This window comes from Pogoniulus pusillus, chromosome 3 (assembly GCF_015220805.1).
Source record: "Pogoniulus pusillus isolate bPogPus1 chromosome 3, bPogPus1.pri, whole genome shotgun sequence".
In the NCBI taxonomy this organism is placed as follows: Eukaryota; Metazoa; Chordata; class Aves; order Piciformes; family Lybiidae; genus Pogoniulus; species Pogoniulus pusillus.
This window is the reverse complement of record NC_087266.1, coordinates 48189987-48203021: the sequence shown is the minus strand read 5'-3', so window position 1 is coordinate 48203021 and position 13035 is coordinate 48189987. Positions and strand designations below refer to the sequence as shown.

The 13035-nt window shown below is 45.0% G+C and overlaps 1 protein-coding gene and 1 long non-coding RNA gene across 2 annotated transcripts in view; one reads left to right on the top strand and one right to left on the bottom strand.

Moving 5' to 3' along the window:
- The window catches only part of LOC135192291 (uncharacterized), a 47375-nt gene that overhangs the window by 30080 nt on the left and 4260 nt on the right, over nucleotides 1–13035 (bottom strand). Inside the window, exon 2 of the long non-coding RNA XR_010308960.1 lies at nucleotides 6220–6323. This is a non-coding gene — a long non-coding RNA (uncharacterized LOC135192291). The remainder of the gene's footprint in view (nucleotides 1–6219; nucleotides 6324–13035) is intronic.
- Nucleotides 12693–13035, top strand: part of LCP1 (lymphocyte cytosolic protein 1) — a 51743-nt gene continuing 51400 nt past the window's right edge. The window contains exon 1 of the mRNA XM_064175269.1: nucleotides 12693–12727. The gene's annotated coding sequence lies outside the window, so the exon portion shown is untranslated. The remainder of the gene's footprint in view (nucleotides 12728–13035) is intronic.

Sequence of the window (13035 nt, the reverse complement as noted above, 5' to 3'; positions counted from 1 at the left end):
TTGTCTACTAATGGTAACTTCACAGGGCTGGTCCTTCACCACTCAAAACATCAGCAAAATCATAGTGGTGTTAGAAGGAAGTTATCCTAATAAACAGTACATAAAGTGTACAGAAGTTGAACAAAATAAGGAGGAAGGGTCATCTGAGGATCTCAGCTGGCAAACAAGGAGTAGCTCCATTGATTGGGATGCTTTGGAGATGATTTACACAGCTGAGGAATTTATAGACTGCACACTTTTCAGCAAAGAAGAAAAAAAGATCTATAAATACTTTTTTCTATACCCACATAAGAGAACTGCTGGCAAGAATGTGGAACATCAATAATTGTTTTTTATAGTATCAAGAAAGAGAATTCTCATCACTGTTTGGTTTGGATGATGGCTCTGGTATTTCCATCTCTGTCACTGCCAGTTTCCATTTTGGTCACACTTGCAGAAATGGATAATAAAGTGACATGATCTGTTTGATTTGGTATTTAAACTTCATATATATATAGCACATAGTATCTAGTATAGAACCTCAAAAAAACAGAGGCAACAGACAAAATTTGTACCATATTGCTACAACATGGAATAATTCTTATCACAGCTTCCAAAGACAGTTGAATCACCCCCCCAACACTTTTAGTTACCAAGAAAGTTCACTCTGAGTACTGATATTTCAACTGGTTTTCTAGATCATAGAACATAAAAGGGAAATTAATGGAATATTGACCTCAGTGCCAGTGAAGGCTATGGAGCAGATCATCCTGAGCACTAATATGCAGCACATGCAGGACAATCAGGTGATCAGGCCCAGGTAGCATGGGTTTCTGACAGGCAGGTCCTGCTTCCTTAACCTGATCTCCCTTCATAATAAAGTAACCCACTAAGTGGATGGAGGGAACGTTGTGTATGTAGTCTACCTGGACTTCAGTAAAGCCTCTGACACCATGTTCCACAGCATGCTTCTGGAGAAAGTGGCTGTTGGTGGCTTGGATGGGTGCATGCTTCACTGTGTAACAAATTGGCTGGATGGTCAGAACCAAAGAGTTGTGGTGGAGTTAAATCCAGGTGGTGACAGGTCACAAGTGGTGTCCCCCAGGGTGCAGTACTGGGGCCAGTTCTCTTTAATACCTTTATCAAAGATTTGGATGAGAGGATTTATTGTACCTTTAGTAAGTTTGTAGATGACACCAAGTTGGGTGGCAGTTTGACTTGCTAGAGGGTAGGAAGGATCTACAAGTGCATATGGACAGGCTGGATCAATAGGTTAAGACCAACATTCAACAAAGCCAAGTGCTGAGTCCTGCACTTGGACCACACCACCCCCACGTAACACTACAGGCTTAGGGAAGAGTGCCTGGAAAGCTGCCTGGTGAAAATCCATAGTAAAAATCCACTATCTAGGAGGAGCTTGCTTACACAGATAGCAACTCCTATTCCAGTGGAAGCCTCCAGCAGACAGTTGGGTGATGCCTACACATCATTTATATAAAGGTGTCTTAGAAAACCATTTCCTCATGCCAGCTGCTGAGGATTTGTGTTCTCCATGCAGGCAGAAAGATAAATTCAGGCAGAGGATCCCATATGGGAGCTCAGGTGAAGCTTCTCTGGCTTGTTCAGCTAGGAGAATAAACTGCTGTTTCAGATCTGCCAATAGACAAAGTTCAGACTCTCAGAAAGCATGAAATATGAAATCTCTCATTCCTTACTAAAAGCAAGAGGCACCTTCTCTTGTTTTCCACAACTGACAACTGCTATTTATGGTGCTGACGCAACTTGAGTTGAATTACACTTTGGCAATAGGTACAGAGCTGAGCAAGTGCCATGGAAATTATGCAGGATGCTTCAGAAAGAAAATGAGGGACAGCAAAAGTATAGAAGAAATGTCAAAAGAAGGTGAGACCAAAGAAAAGAAATAAATTATGACAATTTTGAGGCAGGGGAACTACAGAAGGAAAGGATGCAAATCGGTTATCCCTACATCAACTCTAACGTTAACAAGAGTTTAAAGCCATTGTAAGCACTGCATTTTCACAGCAGCACAGCAAGGAATTTAAGATCATTCTTCTGTGGATGAGGCTACAAAGCCAAAAGATTCTGTGAATGAGAGCTGCTATCGGGTACTAAACACAGCAAGATGAGTAATGCACCTCTAAAGGATCTTTCTCAAGGCTAAGACCAATCCTCTGGTAAAAGAAGCAATGTAATACTTCCACTAGAGACCCAGACATCAGTTCTTCCTCTTCATTTTGCTTGCTTGCTATGAGATGGAAATTAGTTTCCCAACCATTCTCCACAATCATAGAATCATAGAATCAACCAGGTTGGAAGAGACCTCCAAGATCATCCAGTCCAACCTATCACCCAGTCCTAACCAATCAACCAGACCATGGCACTAAGTGCCTCAGCCAGTCTTTTCTTGAAGACTCCCAGGGACGGTTGCCTCCACCACCTCCCTGGGCAGTCCATTCCAATGGGAAATCACTCTCTCTGTGAAGAGCTTCTTCCTAATATCCAGCCTAGACCTACCCTGGCACAACTTGAGACTGTGTCCCCTTGTTCTATTGCTGGTTACCTGGGAGAAGAGGCCACCCCCCACCTGGCTACAATGCCAGGCTACAATATTGTCATTGGGAGCATCATCTGAGTCTATGACATAGAAAAAGGGTGTCAGGCATTACAGAACTTCTTAGGAGAAAGCAAATATTAGAAAATGAAGACTGAATGAGAAGTGTTCTGCAGACCTCTGCATCTCATCCTTAAGATCCTCTGTTGCCACACTCAGACAAAGCTTTCACACAGTAAGCAACTAACTCGATAATGTCTGCATAAAGATATAAAGATTGCAGGTTCTTTACAAACACTTCCTTTCTTTTTCCTTTGATGGGAGAAAAATGTCTTCATGCACAGGAAAAAAAAAGGTCTGTGAGTAGAATGGGATTATGGTCTGCAGCAATGGCAGTCGTTTGCCTTCCTCTGTAGCTATCGTTTGCAATTATGTGCACTACAGGCTTCTCATTGTGCCGGACAGTACTCAGCCTGAAAGAGCTCAGAACTGGCATCCTTCTCCTCTGAGTGCACCCAGTATTGTACCTTCAACCTCAATGTCACTTCAACACCAAATCAAGATTGTAGATTTATCTCCTACATTATAATTCCACTATTTGGCTAATACAACAGGATGCAGTGATTGCAGTCCTCCAGAGTCTACAAGTGGCAAGCTGCATTTCTGAGAACCTTATTTCCCATAATGTCATTTTATAACTGTCAACTCATGCAATCCATCTAGTTCCTCTCTCAAACTGACATGGCCTTCTTAATAGCACCTGTAAAGAGTCCTTCTTCACTTTTAGTTAGCTGTAAGTAATGTGCACTAGTAATGTATACTAGTTTATTCACCTCAATTCGAGGACTAAGTGTGCGGTGGGATAGAACTGAGCCCTAGTGTCCCACAGCACTGAAGCAGAGCTTCATTTCGTATACCTCACTCTAGAAATGGGCTTGGACTTGATACCAGGGCAGTTCCCAAAGACCTCCTTCTGGAGGTCAGTTGGTTCCTTAGGTAGTCCCCAATTTCCAAAGACTGCTGTAGCTACAGGTCATTTAGTCCTAAACACTTCTATCAATACAGAAATATTTAGTGTATTTAAACCTCTGTAGTTCCACAAGGTAGATGCTCTGTTCCTCTTGCTAGGGAGACTCACTTCCAGGGACCTGCTGAGGCACTAATTAGTCTTCATAGCTTTGTGCTACAATTCAGCTCTCAAAGAAAACTGGGAACATGAGCTTATCTACCTAGCCTTCCTGCCCTCCACCATAGCACTTGACAGCATTCAGTCCTGTGCTGAGCATAATCCACCCTCTGATATTTCAGTTGACTACTTTGTGTTTCATCCTCACTTTCTGTACTTCCCTGCAGGGAAAAGGACACTTATGCCACATTATGCTATCTTTTTTTCCCAGTCCAGAGCTCCAGCTCTCAGGTCTCAGTCTTGCACTTCATGGGGCACGAAACAATTCCATCCATCAAAAGGATTGAATTACCATTGCTGAAGAGTTGCTGCTGATGAATGGACATGCTGCTCTATAAATATCCTTCAGGTGTAATGGTTACACTTGGAGAAACAACCCTTGAAGAAATTTTACTGCACGGCCCTTAGATTCTTGTCAGGTTTACCATATAAATAGATAATCTATAAATAGCATCCATCATTAATATGTACTGCTACAAGGAGAGCCATCACAACAGAACTTTGTTTCAGGATAAAAGGTCTATCTATCACTTTTAAAATAGTTTAAATCACTGAAGCACAGCTCTGGTAGTGAGCCAGATATATTTACATCTGTTTGGATAGCACCAGACTGGGAATGTATTGTACAGAAACAGAATTAACCAGCCTTTCAAAATAATATTCAGAAGGAATTAATTTTATCAAGGGGCCAGCTATCTGGCCTTTCAACCTTACTGCTCTAACTCAATTTTCCTTACTATTTTAAACACTGTTTTAAAGGTTTTCTTTTTAATAAATTATTGTTGTTCTTTTAAAATTAAAATCACATCCTTATAATAAATATAGCATGGCAGTATTCTAACAAAAAAAAGTGAAATATTTATTTCAAAGCTCAGAAATTATTTATTCTCTTTGTTTTATTGACTATGTGATGATTGAGGAGTCTTAGCTATTTAGATACTCCCATAGAAGATGAAAAAAGAGAAAAAGAGAAAAAGAGAGAAAAAGAGAGAGAGAGAGAGAGAAGAGAGAGAGAGAGAGAGAGAGAGAGAGAGAAAGAGAGAGAGAAAGAGAGAGAGGAAGAGAGAAAGAGAAAGAGAGAGAGAGAGAGAAAGAGAGAGAGAAAGAGAGAGAGAGAAACAGAGAGAGAGAGGAAAAGAGCGAGAGGGAAAGAGCGAGAGGGAAAGAGCGAGAGGGAAAGAGCGAGAGGGAAAGAGCGAGAGGGAAAGAGTGAGAGGAAAGGGAGAGGGAAGAGCAAGAGGAAAGGGGACAGGAAAGGGGAGAGGAGAGGGCAGAGGAAAGGGGGGAGGAAAGGGGAGAGGAAAAGCAAAAGAGAAAGATAAAGAAACAAGAAAGAGAAGAGGGAAGAGAGGAGAGAAGAGGGGAGGGAAGCGGGAGGGAAGCGGGGAGCGAAGAGGGGAGCGAAGAGGGGAGAGAAGAGAGGAGAGAAGAGAGGAGAGAAGAGGGGAGAGAAGAAGAGAGAGGAAAGAGAAGAGGAAAGAGAAACAGAAAGAAAAAAAAAAGAAAAAGAAAAAGGAAAAAGAAAGAGAAAAAGGAAAAGGAAAAATCTTGCTTTCATCTTTTTAGCCCAGTCTGTAAGGACAGCATTGTTTTTTCCATGCCACCACTTTATTCTACTGTGCTGATCTATGCAAAACTGATTGTAAAAAATTCTGTATGCTACACTGCTACAGCAGATCCTGAGGCCTGATATTTTTGACAGAAGTCAATGAACTTGTTTAGATGTCAGGGTCTCTTGCTACAGATCTGATGTGAGGACTGATGTGTAGTTGCTAGTTTGTTTCTATATATATATATAACTCAGGTTAAAAATATTTTGATTATGGATTGTGTTATTGGTTTTCACCTTTATTTTTAAAAGTCAGTTTTAAATATTTAACCAGGAGCTACTTTATATAAACGTAAAGAGTTTTTCATTCTTATATGGAAGCACAAAAAAATGTCAAATTATTTCTGAATCATGAGGCACTGCAAGTCCTTTGCCTTCATTAGAAATCCCTGATGCCTTTAAAACAGATTAAGCCCAGATATGTCTTTTTTCATGGATGTATATTCTGAAGAGGACCATCCCCAAAACCTCTTTTTTTCCCCACTTTGTCTGAATCAGAGTTGCATCTCACTTCCCCTGTCATCTCACTCCATGTGATTTAATTCAATTTTTCTTGACACCAGCAATTTTCCATGTTTTCTCTCATATTTTGGATGAGCTAGAGGGAATGCCTGCACTATCTGGTGGGTAGTGTTTAAGCCTGATAGGTGGAAAACCCAAGGTCCAGGACCTGTCCCTATTCCACTATTACTTTCCACTATTTTAGATTAAGAGCTTTCCAAAGAGATGCAGCTCACAGGAGTCACACTGCAGTCATACTCTGCTTTGCACTATTAGCTTATCTTGCTTATCTTCCAGTTTATTTTCTCCTATGTTCATTTTAAAGAATGTATAGAATTTGCAACCATGCACTACAGGCTTTGTGCAATTTACCTTTACTGATATTCTCCCTTGGTGCAGAGAGGTTAGATGGCAGCTTCAGAGGCAGAGGTCTGTGAAGCAGTTTTGGTTGCTCATTTTCTGCTTTTCCTTTGTTCCTGTTGGATAAAAAAAGAAACAATAGTCATCTGTAGTTTAAGGTGCTTAACTACAAATGTTTGTTCAGATAAACCAGGTGATAAAACGATCATAAAGCAGAAGCAGTGGCCAAAAATGCCTTTTTTCCACTTAGAGACTGATTCAAGAGTTTTCCTAGTTATCATTAGTGTTTCAGGAAATACATCAGTTCTGTAATAGTAATTAATAATAATAATCATAAAATTATGCTATTCACTTTGGAATGCTTTCATTAGAGAATGTTTTTCAGTGCTTGTGTCACAAAAGGTGAGTCAGTTGGGGTTTTTACTCTCTGAGCCAAATGAGGAGCAGTCAATTACAGAAACGCCTCATGTCAAGGATTCTGAAAGCTCCCGGAAGCAGCTTTCTGCTGGAGAAACAGATGTAATAAGAGCAACAGTTAACCCTGGTAAAAGGCCAAGTCTGCAAGTACCAATTTATGCCCTCCCCCTCCCCTTTGTTTTTCTAGTTTCTTAGAAGTTTATAAATTTATACAATGACACTGATTTCAGTCAATGAACTCCTGATTTGGTTTTAGAAATCCTCTTATTAGCAGCCAAGTTTAGCAAATCTCTGACTTGCAGTAATTAACAAGATTAAAACTGCAGAGTTTGGGGGCTGCTTTCTTTAAATGGAAGGCTAAAAGCATGCAAGACGTCACACAATATGCTCAGCCCTAAGGAACTGCAAATCAGGAGGAAAATACAGAAGGGAAAAGCATTGATGAAGGTGACTTTGAAGAGAAACTGAAAGCACCATCAGGAAACTAATGGCTCACAGGAAGATTTACGGAGATAAAGAAAACTGTCACATGCAGCTAGAAGCAAGGACATCTCTAGGCAAAAAAAATATTTCAATAATTTAATTTGAAAGTAGATAAACTCAAGACTTCAGTGCAATCTTTCATGTGGGCAAGATTAATTTAGATGAAGTCTAGCATTGTATAAAATCATGATGACAAGTAGAGAAATAACGTGATGAAAAGAACAAACACAGTCCTGAAGCATATAAGCAGGCCTGAGTTCAGATCTGACACTTAGCTAATGGATTTGCATGACAGTTAGGCAAGTGGATGGAGAAAGAAAGGAGAAGGGGAGGTTTGAAAAGGAAGCCTGGAGTTCAATAATAGCCATGCTGAATTTAAATAAACATTGCAACAACATGAGCTACTGCTACGCTACACAGAAATAACTGTGTAGTGATGTCAACTAGAAGCTGGGGACAGCATCTTTGCAATAAACTGGAGACATTGGGAAAAGAATAAAAACCCAAACAACACAACAAGAAAAGCTCTCCACAATGCAGGACTTCATAAAAGGCCAAAGAATCTGAGTTTCAAGAACAGGAACAAAACACTATCTATATGATTAGGGGACAAGATGATTAGGGGACAGGAGGGCATGCATGGCTTATGAGGAGAGGCTGAGGGACCTGGGGCTGCTTAGTCTGGAGAAAGAAGACTTAGAGGTGATTTGATAAATGTTTTATAAGTATCTGAAGGCTGCCAGAGCAGGGGGACAGGCTCTGCTCACTTGCTACCTGGGATAGGACAAGGAGCAATGGGTGTAAGTTGCAGCAAAAAAGGTTCCGCCTCAACACAAGGGGGAACTTCTTTACTGTAAGGGTCCCAGAGCACTGGAAACAGGCTTCCCTATGGAGGTCATGGAGGTCTCCTTCTCTGGAGCCTTTCAAGGCCTGTCTGATGTGTTCCACTGAAATCTGTGTTAGATAGGATTGTCCTGTTCTGGCAGAAGGGTTGGACTCAATGATCTTCCTTGGGTCCCTTCCACCCCTAACATCCTATGATCCTATGATCACTACATGTGGACTTCCTTGGTGATACATTTCATCTTGCCATTCCAGTTTTTCCCTCTTCAGGATAAGGGTTCTTGCACCTGCCATATGGATCATAGTATAAGGAAAAATTCAGCTTGGGAGATACTTCAGGAGGTCTCTAGTCCAACCTCCTGCTCACAGTAGGGTAGACTATGACATTTGCTGCCCGGGGAGGTGGTGGAGTCGCCGTTCCTGGGGCTGTTCAAGGCAAGGTTGGACGTGGCACTTGGTGCCATGGTCTGGCCTTGAGCTCTGTGGTAAAGGGTTGGACTTGATGATCTGTGAGGTCTCTTCCAACCCTGATGATACTGTGATACTGTGATACTGTGTTTGAGCAGAATACACAGAACTTTACCCAAGGATGTAGACCCCACAACCTCCCTGGGCAAACTCTGGGCCTCCATCCAACACTGACAAAAATCAAGTACAGACTCAGTTGGGACACATATTTAAAGATAGGTGAGTGTTCTTGAATTCTGCCATTTATAGGTAACCTATGTTGAAACTGGCTGACAGAGCAAGGATGGTGAGAAATGTTCACACATTTGGTTAAGAAGAAATCAGTGCTTTTTCTGCCTTCAAATCACCTGGGGACAGAACAAACTGGAAAGAAATAAAGGCTTAGGATGAAGAGTGGGGTGAAAGAACTCATGACACTGAGTGTACACAGCACATTCAACTGGCTCAGAGTCAACGAAGGAGGTGAAAGGACCAGAGGAAACCTGAAGTTTATAGTGATGAGCAGGAAGCAAGAGACAGGGTGAGGGCAGTGGAGTAAATGCAATGCAAACAAGAAACCTTAGTATTCCTGGCAGGGAAGGAAGACAAGAGCTGTTCAAGTGTTAGAGGTAGGGAGGCTAAAGGCAAGACAAAGGCAGAAGTAAGGTGATTTTCTGCTGAGATAAAGCTGACCATTGTGCTTGGTGAGATTCTAAACAAAAATCAAAACTAAAGTAGAACAGAGAAGCATAAAGGTTGTGGCCACAGAAACATGGCAGTGATGTAATTTAGTTTAAGACAGTGGACAGTTGAGCCAAAAAGACTCATCAGTGCTGAAGAGGTGAAAAAGAAAATTAGTAATGAGGAAACTCAGCCTGGTGAATATGCAGGAGCAGAGCGAACAACACAAGAGCAAAGGAGAGAGAGATCTGTGATGAACCCTGCACCAGGCTGAGACTTGCCTATGGAAGAAGAGCAAAGTCAGGGGCAGAAGAGGAGAAGTGAGACAATTTACAACATATCACGAAGAGGGAAAGTGGCACAGAGTGCCTTCAGATGTGGATGAAAAGAAACCTTTATACAGTTGTATTTTGCTCTACCCATGGCCAAATTTCAGGAACTTTCTGCTGCATGGCATCAAAATCAGGTTAATATTGATCAGACAAAAAGTTCTGTGTTTCAGCTTAGAGCAAAGCTCTTTAGAGGTATCCTTTTAAAAACATGTTTTCTTGAGCAATATAGTAACCACACACTAAGCTTGGAAACGATCTCTAAAGATCAAGTCCAATCATAAACTAAACACAACCATGGCCACTAAGCCATGTCTTGAGTGTGATATCTGCATGTTTTTTACACACCTCTGGGGATCACAACTGCACCACTTCTCTTGGTGACTTGTTCCAATGCCTGACCACTCCGTCAGTAAAGAACTTCTTCCTAATATCAAATCTAAACCTCCCCTAGCACAACTTGAGGCCATTTCCTCTTGTCCTATCAGTAGTTACTTGAGAGAAGAGGCCAACACTCACTTCACTTCAACCTCCTTTCAGGTAGTTGTAAAGAGCAATATGGTTTCCCCTCAGCCTCCTCTTCTCCAGACTAACAATCCCAGCTACCTCAGCTGTTCCTCTTAAGATACCTTCTTCAGATAACTCACCAGCTTCATTGTCATTCTCTGGACCTTCTTCAGCACCTCAGTGCTTCTCTTACACTGCAGCACCCAAAACTGAACACAGTACTCAACCTGAGTACAGGGGCACAATCACTTCCCTATTAATACACAACACTTAAGATACAACATTGTGTTTGGCTTAGTTGTTCCTCATCCTGAATCTTTCTCACCTTTAAGTTTTCCCTTCTCCTTGCCACAGCTTTCACATTTTGTTTAAAAGGTGCAATGCACAGCACTATCCAACAAAAGCAAAAGAGATGGACCTTTGATCAGACTTAACTCCTGCCTTATCTAAGAAAGGGTGGCACCATGCAAACATCTCCAGACACTTTACACATGGTCAAAATTTCTCACTTTTGTAGTGAGATGGCCTGGTAATGTTTCAGTAGCAAGGGGGCTGCAGGTATGGCTTCTGTGAGAAGCTACTAGAAGCTTTTCTATGTTTGATAGACCAAATACCAGATGGTTCCGAGCCAGACTTGCTGCTGTCCAAGGCAAAGCCCATCTGTGATTGTGGTAGTGCCTCTGTGATAACGTATTTAAGAAGGAGGAAAATAAACTGCAAGGCAACAGCTGGAGAGAGGAGTGAGAGAACATGTGAGAAAATAAACTCTGCAGACACCAAGATCAGTGAAGGAGAAGGTGTTCCAAGCGCTGGAGCAGAGATTCCCCTACAGCCTGTGGCAGGCTGCCCCCCTGCAGCCCATGGAAGATAATGGTGGAGCAAACAGCCTCTTGCAGCCTGTGAAGGACCACACGCTGGAGCAGGAGGCTGTGCCTGGAGAAGGGCATGACTCCAAGAGAAGTCCACACAGGAGCAGCCTGTAAAGAACTGTAGTCTGTGGGGAGGAGTCATGTTGGAGAAGCATTTGATGAACTTCTCCTGTGGGAGGGAACCCACACTGGAGCAGAGCAGGAGGGAAGAGTCCAGGCCGAGGAGGAAGGAGCGGCAGTAACAAACGCGTGATGAAGTGACCACAACCGCTCGGTCCTCATCCCCCGTGCTGCTGGCTGGGATCACAGTATCACAGTTTCATCAGGGTTGGAAGAGGACCTCACAGATCATCAAGTCCAACCCTTTACCACAGAGCTCAAGGCCAGAACCATGGCGCACCAAGTGCCACGTCCAACCTTACCTTGAACAGCTCCAGGACGGCGACTCCCACCACCTCCCCGGGCAGCCCATTCCAGTGTCCAATGACTCTCTCAGGGAAGAACTTTCTCCTCACCTCCAGCCTAAATTTCCCCTGGCGCAGCCTGAGGCTGTGTCCTCTTGTTCTGGTGCTGGCCCACCTGAGAGAAGACAGCAACCTCCTCCTGGCCACAACCACCCCCTCAGGGTAGTTGTAGATCCATGCAGAGAAGAAGTGGCAGTGAGGTTGGGAGGTGAAGTTGAGCCCAGGGAGAAGGGAAGTTTGGAGGGAAGGTGTTTGGGGTTTTTTAACATTTACTTTTCATTACTCTGATTTGAATTGTTCTATATTAATTTCCCTGTGAGTTGAGTCTGTTAGCCCACGATAGTACTAGTGGGTATCTCCCTGCTTGGCTTAAACATGAGCCCTTGGGAGCAGGGAGGTTATTCTGCCCCTGTACTCTGCACTGGTTAGACCACACCTTGAGTGCTTGTTCAGTTCTGGGCCCCCAGTTTAGGAGGGACATTGAGATGCTTGAGCGTGTCCAGAGAAGGGCGACGAGGCTGGGGAGAGGCCTGAGCACAGCCCTACGAGGAGAGAGGCTGAGGGAGCTGGATTGGTTAGCCTGGAGGTGGCTCCAGGGGAGACCTCATTGCTGACTACAACTACCTGAGGGGAGGTGTGGCCCAGGAGGAGGTTGCTCTCCTTCTCTCAGGTGGCCAGCACCAGAACAAGAGGACACAGCCTCAGGCTGCAGCCAGGGGAAATTTAGGCTGGAGGTGAGGAGAAAGTTCTTCACTGAGAGAGTCATTGGACACTGGAATGGGCTGCCCAGGGAGGTGGTGAGGGCGCCGTCCCTGGAGCAGTCAAAGGCAGGACTGGCGTGGCACTTGGTGCCATGGTCTGGCCTTGAGCTCTGTGGTAAAGGGTTGGACTTGATGATCTGTGAGGTCCTTCCAACCTGATGATACTGTGATATTCTCTCCTCCTTGTCCAGCTGAGTGAAAAACTGCCTTGGTAGCCACCAGGTGTCCAGTCAGGGTCAACCCACCCCAGCTGTGGCTCATCCCCTGCTGCCCACACCTGACGCGCTCCGGCTGAGCTGAGCTTCTCTCCGGGCAGCCTCCCAGGAACTCACCTTTCTCCACAGGCGCTGCGGGGCTCCCCTCAGCCACAGGCCTCTGGGCACCGGGGCTTGCCGAGGGCGGCCAGACACCCCCCACCCGGTGTAACCCACCGCAGCCCCGAGGAGGGTCTGGGGCAGCCAGGGCGGTCGCTTGGCCGCCCACGCCGTGCCCATTGCCGCCCACACCGTGCCAGCCAGCCCCCGGGGCCGCCGCCCCACAGCCTCCCGCCCGCCCGGCCAGGCGTTCAGGGCGTTGGCCACGCGGGGGGAGGGGGCGCGGCGCGGGCCGAGGCGCCCCGCGCGGCGCCGCCGCTGCAGCCGAGGAGGGCTGCGGCTGCCCGGCCCCGTGCCACCCGCCCCGGCCCCCCGCGCCGCCCGCCGCAGCACCGCTCCGCGCCGGTAACCTACCTCTGATCATATCCCTAGCTGTTTATCGCTGTTGTGCTGTTGTTACTGTTATATTAACCTCAGGATCGCGAGAGAAATCCAACTAAGATGAAGTTGAGCCCTGGGTGCCGGGCCCGGGCAGCGGACCCTCTCCTCAGTGGGATCAGCAGGGAGTGATGCAGGGAGCCCCAGCCGGTGGAGCTCAGCCGGGGGGTCGCGCCAGGCGCCGAGTCTGGTGGGAGTGGGTGTGCGGAGTCCGTTGGAGGGGGCTGGAAGCGGGGCTCAGCTGCTTTTGGTTTCGCGCTCTGCCCTGGTCATAG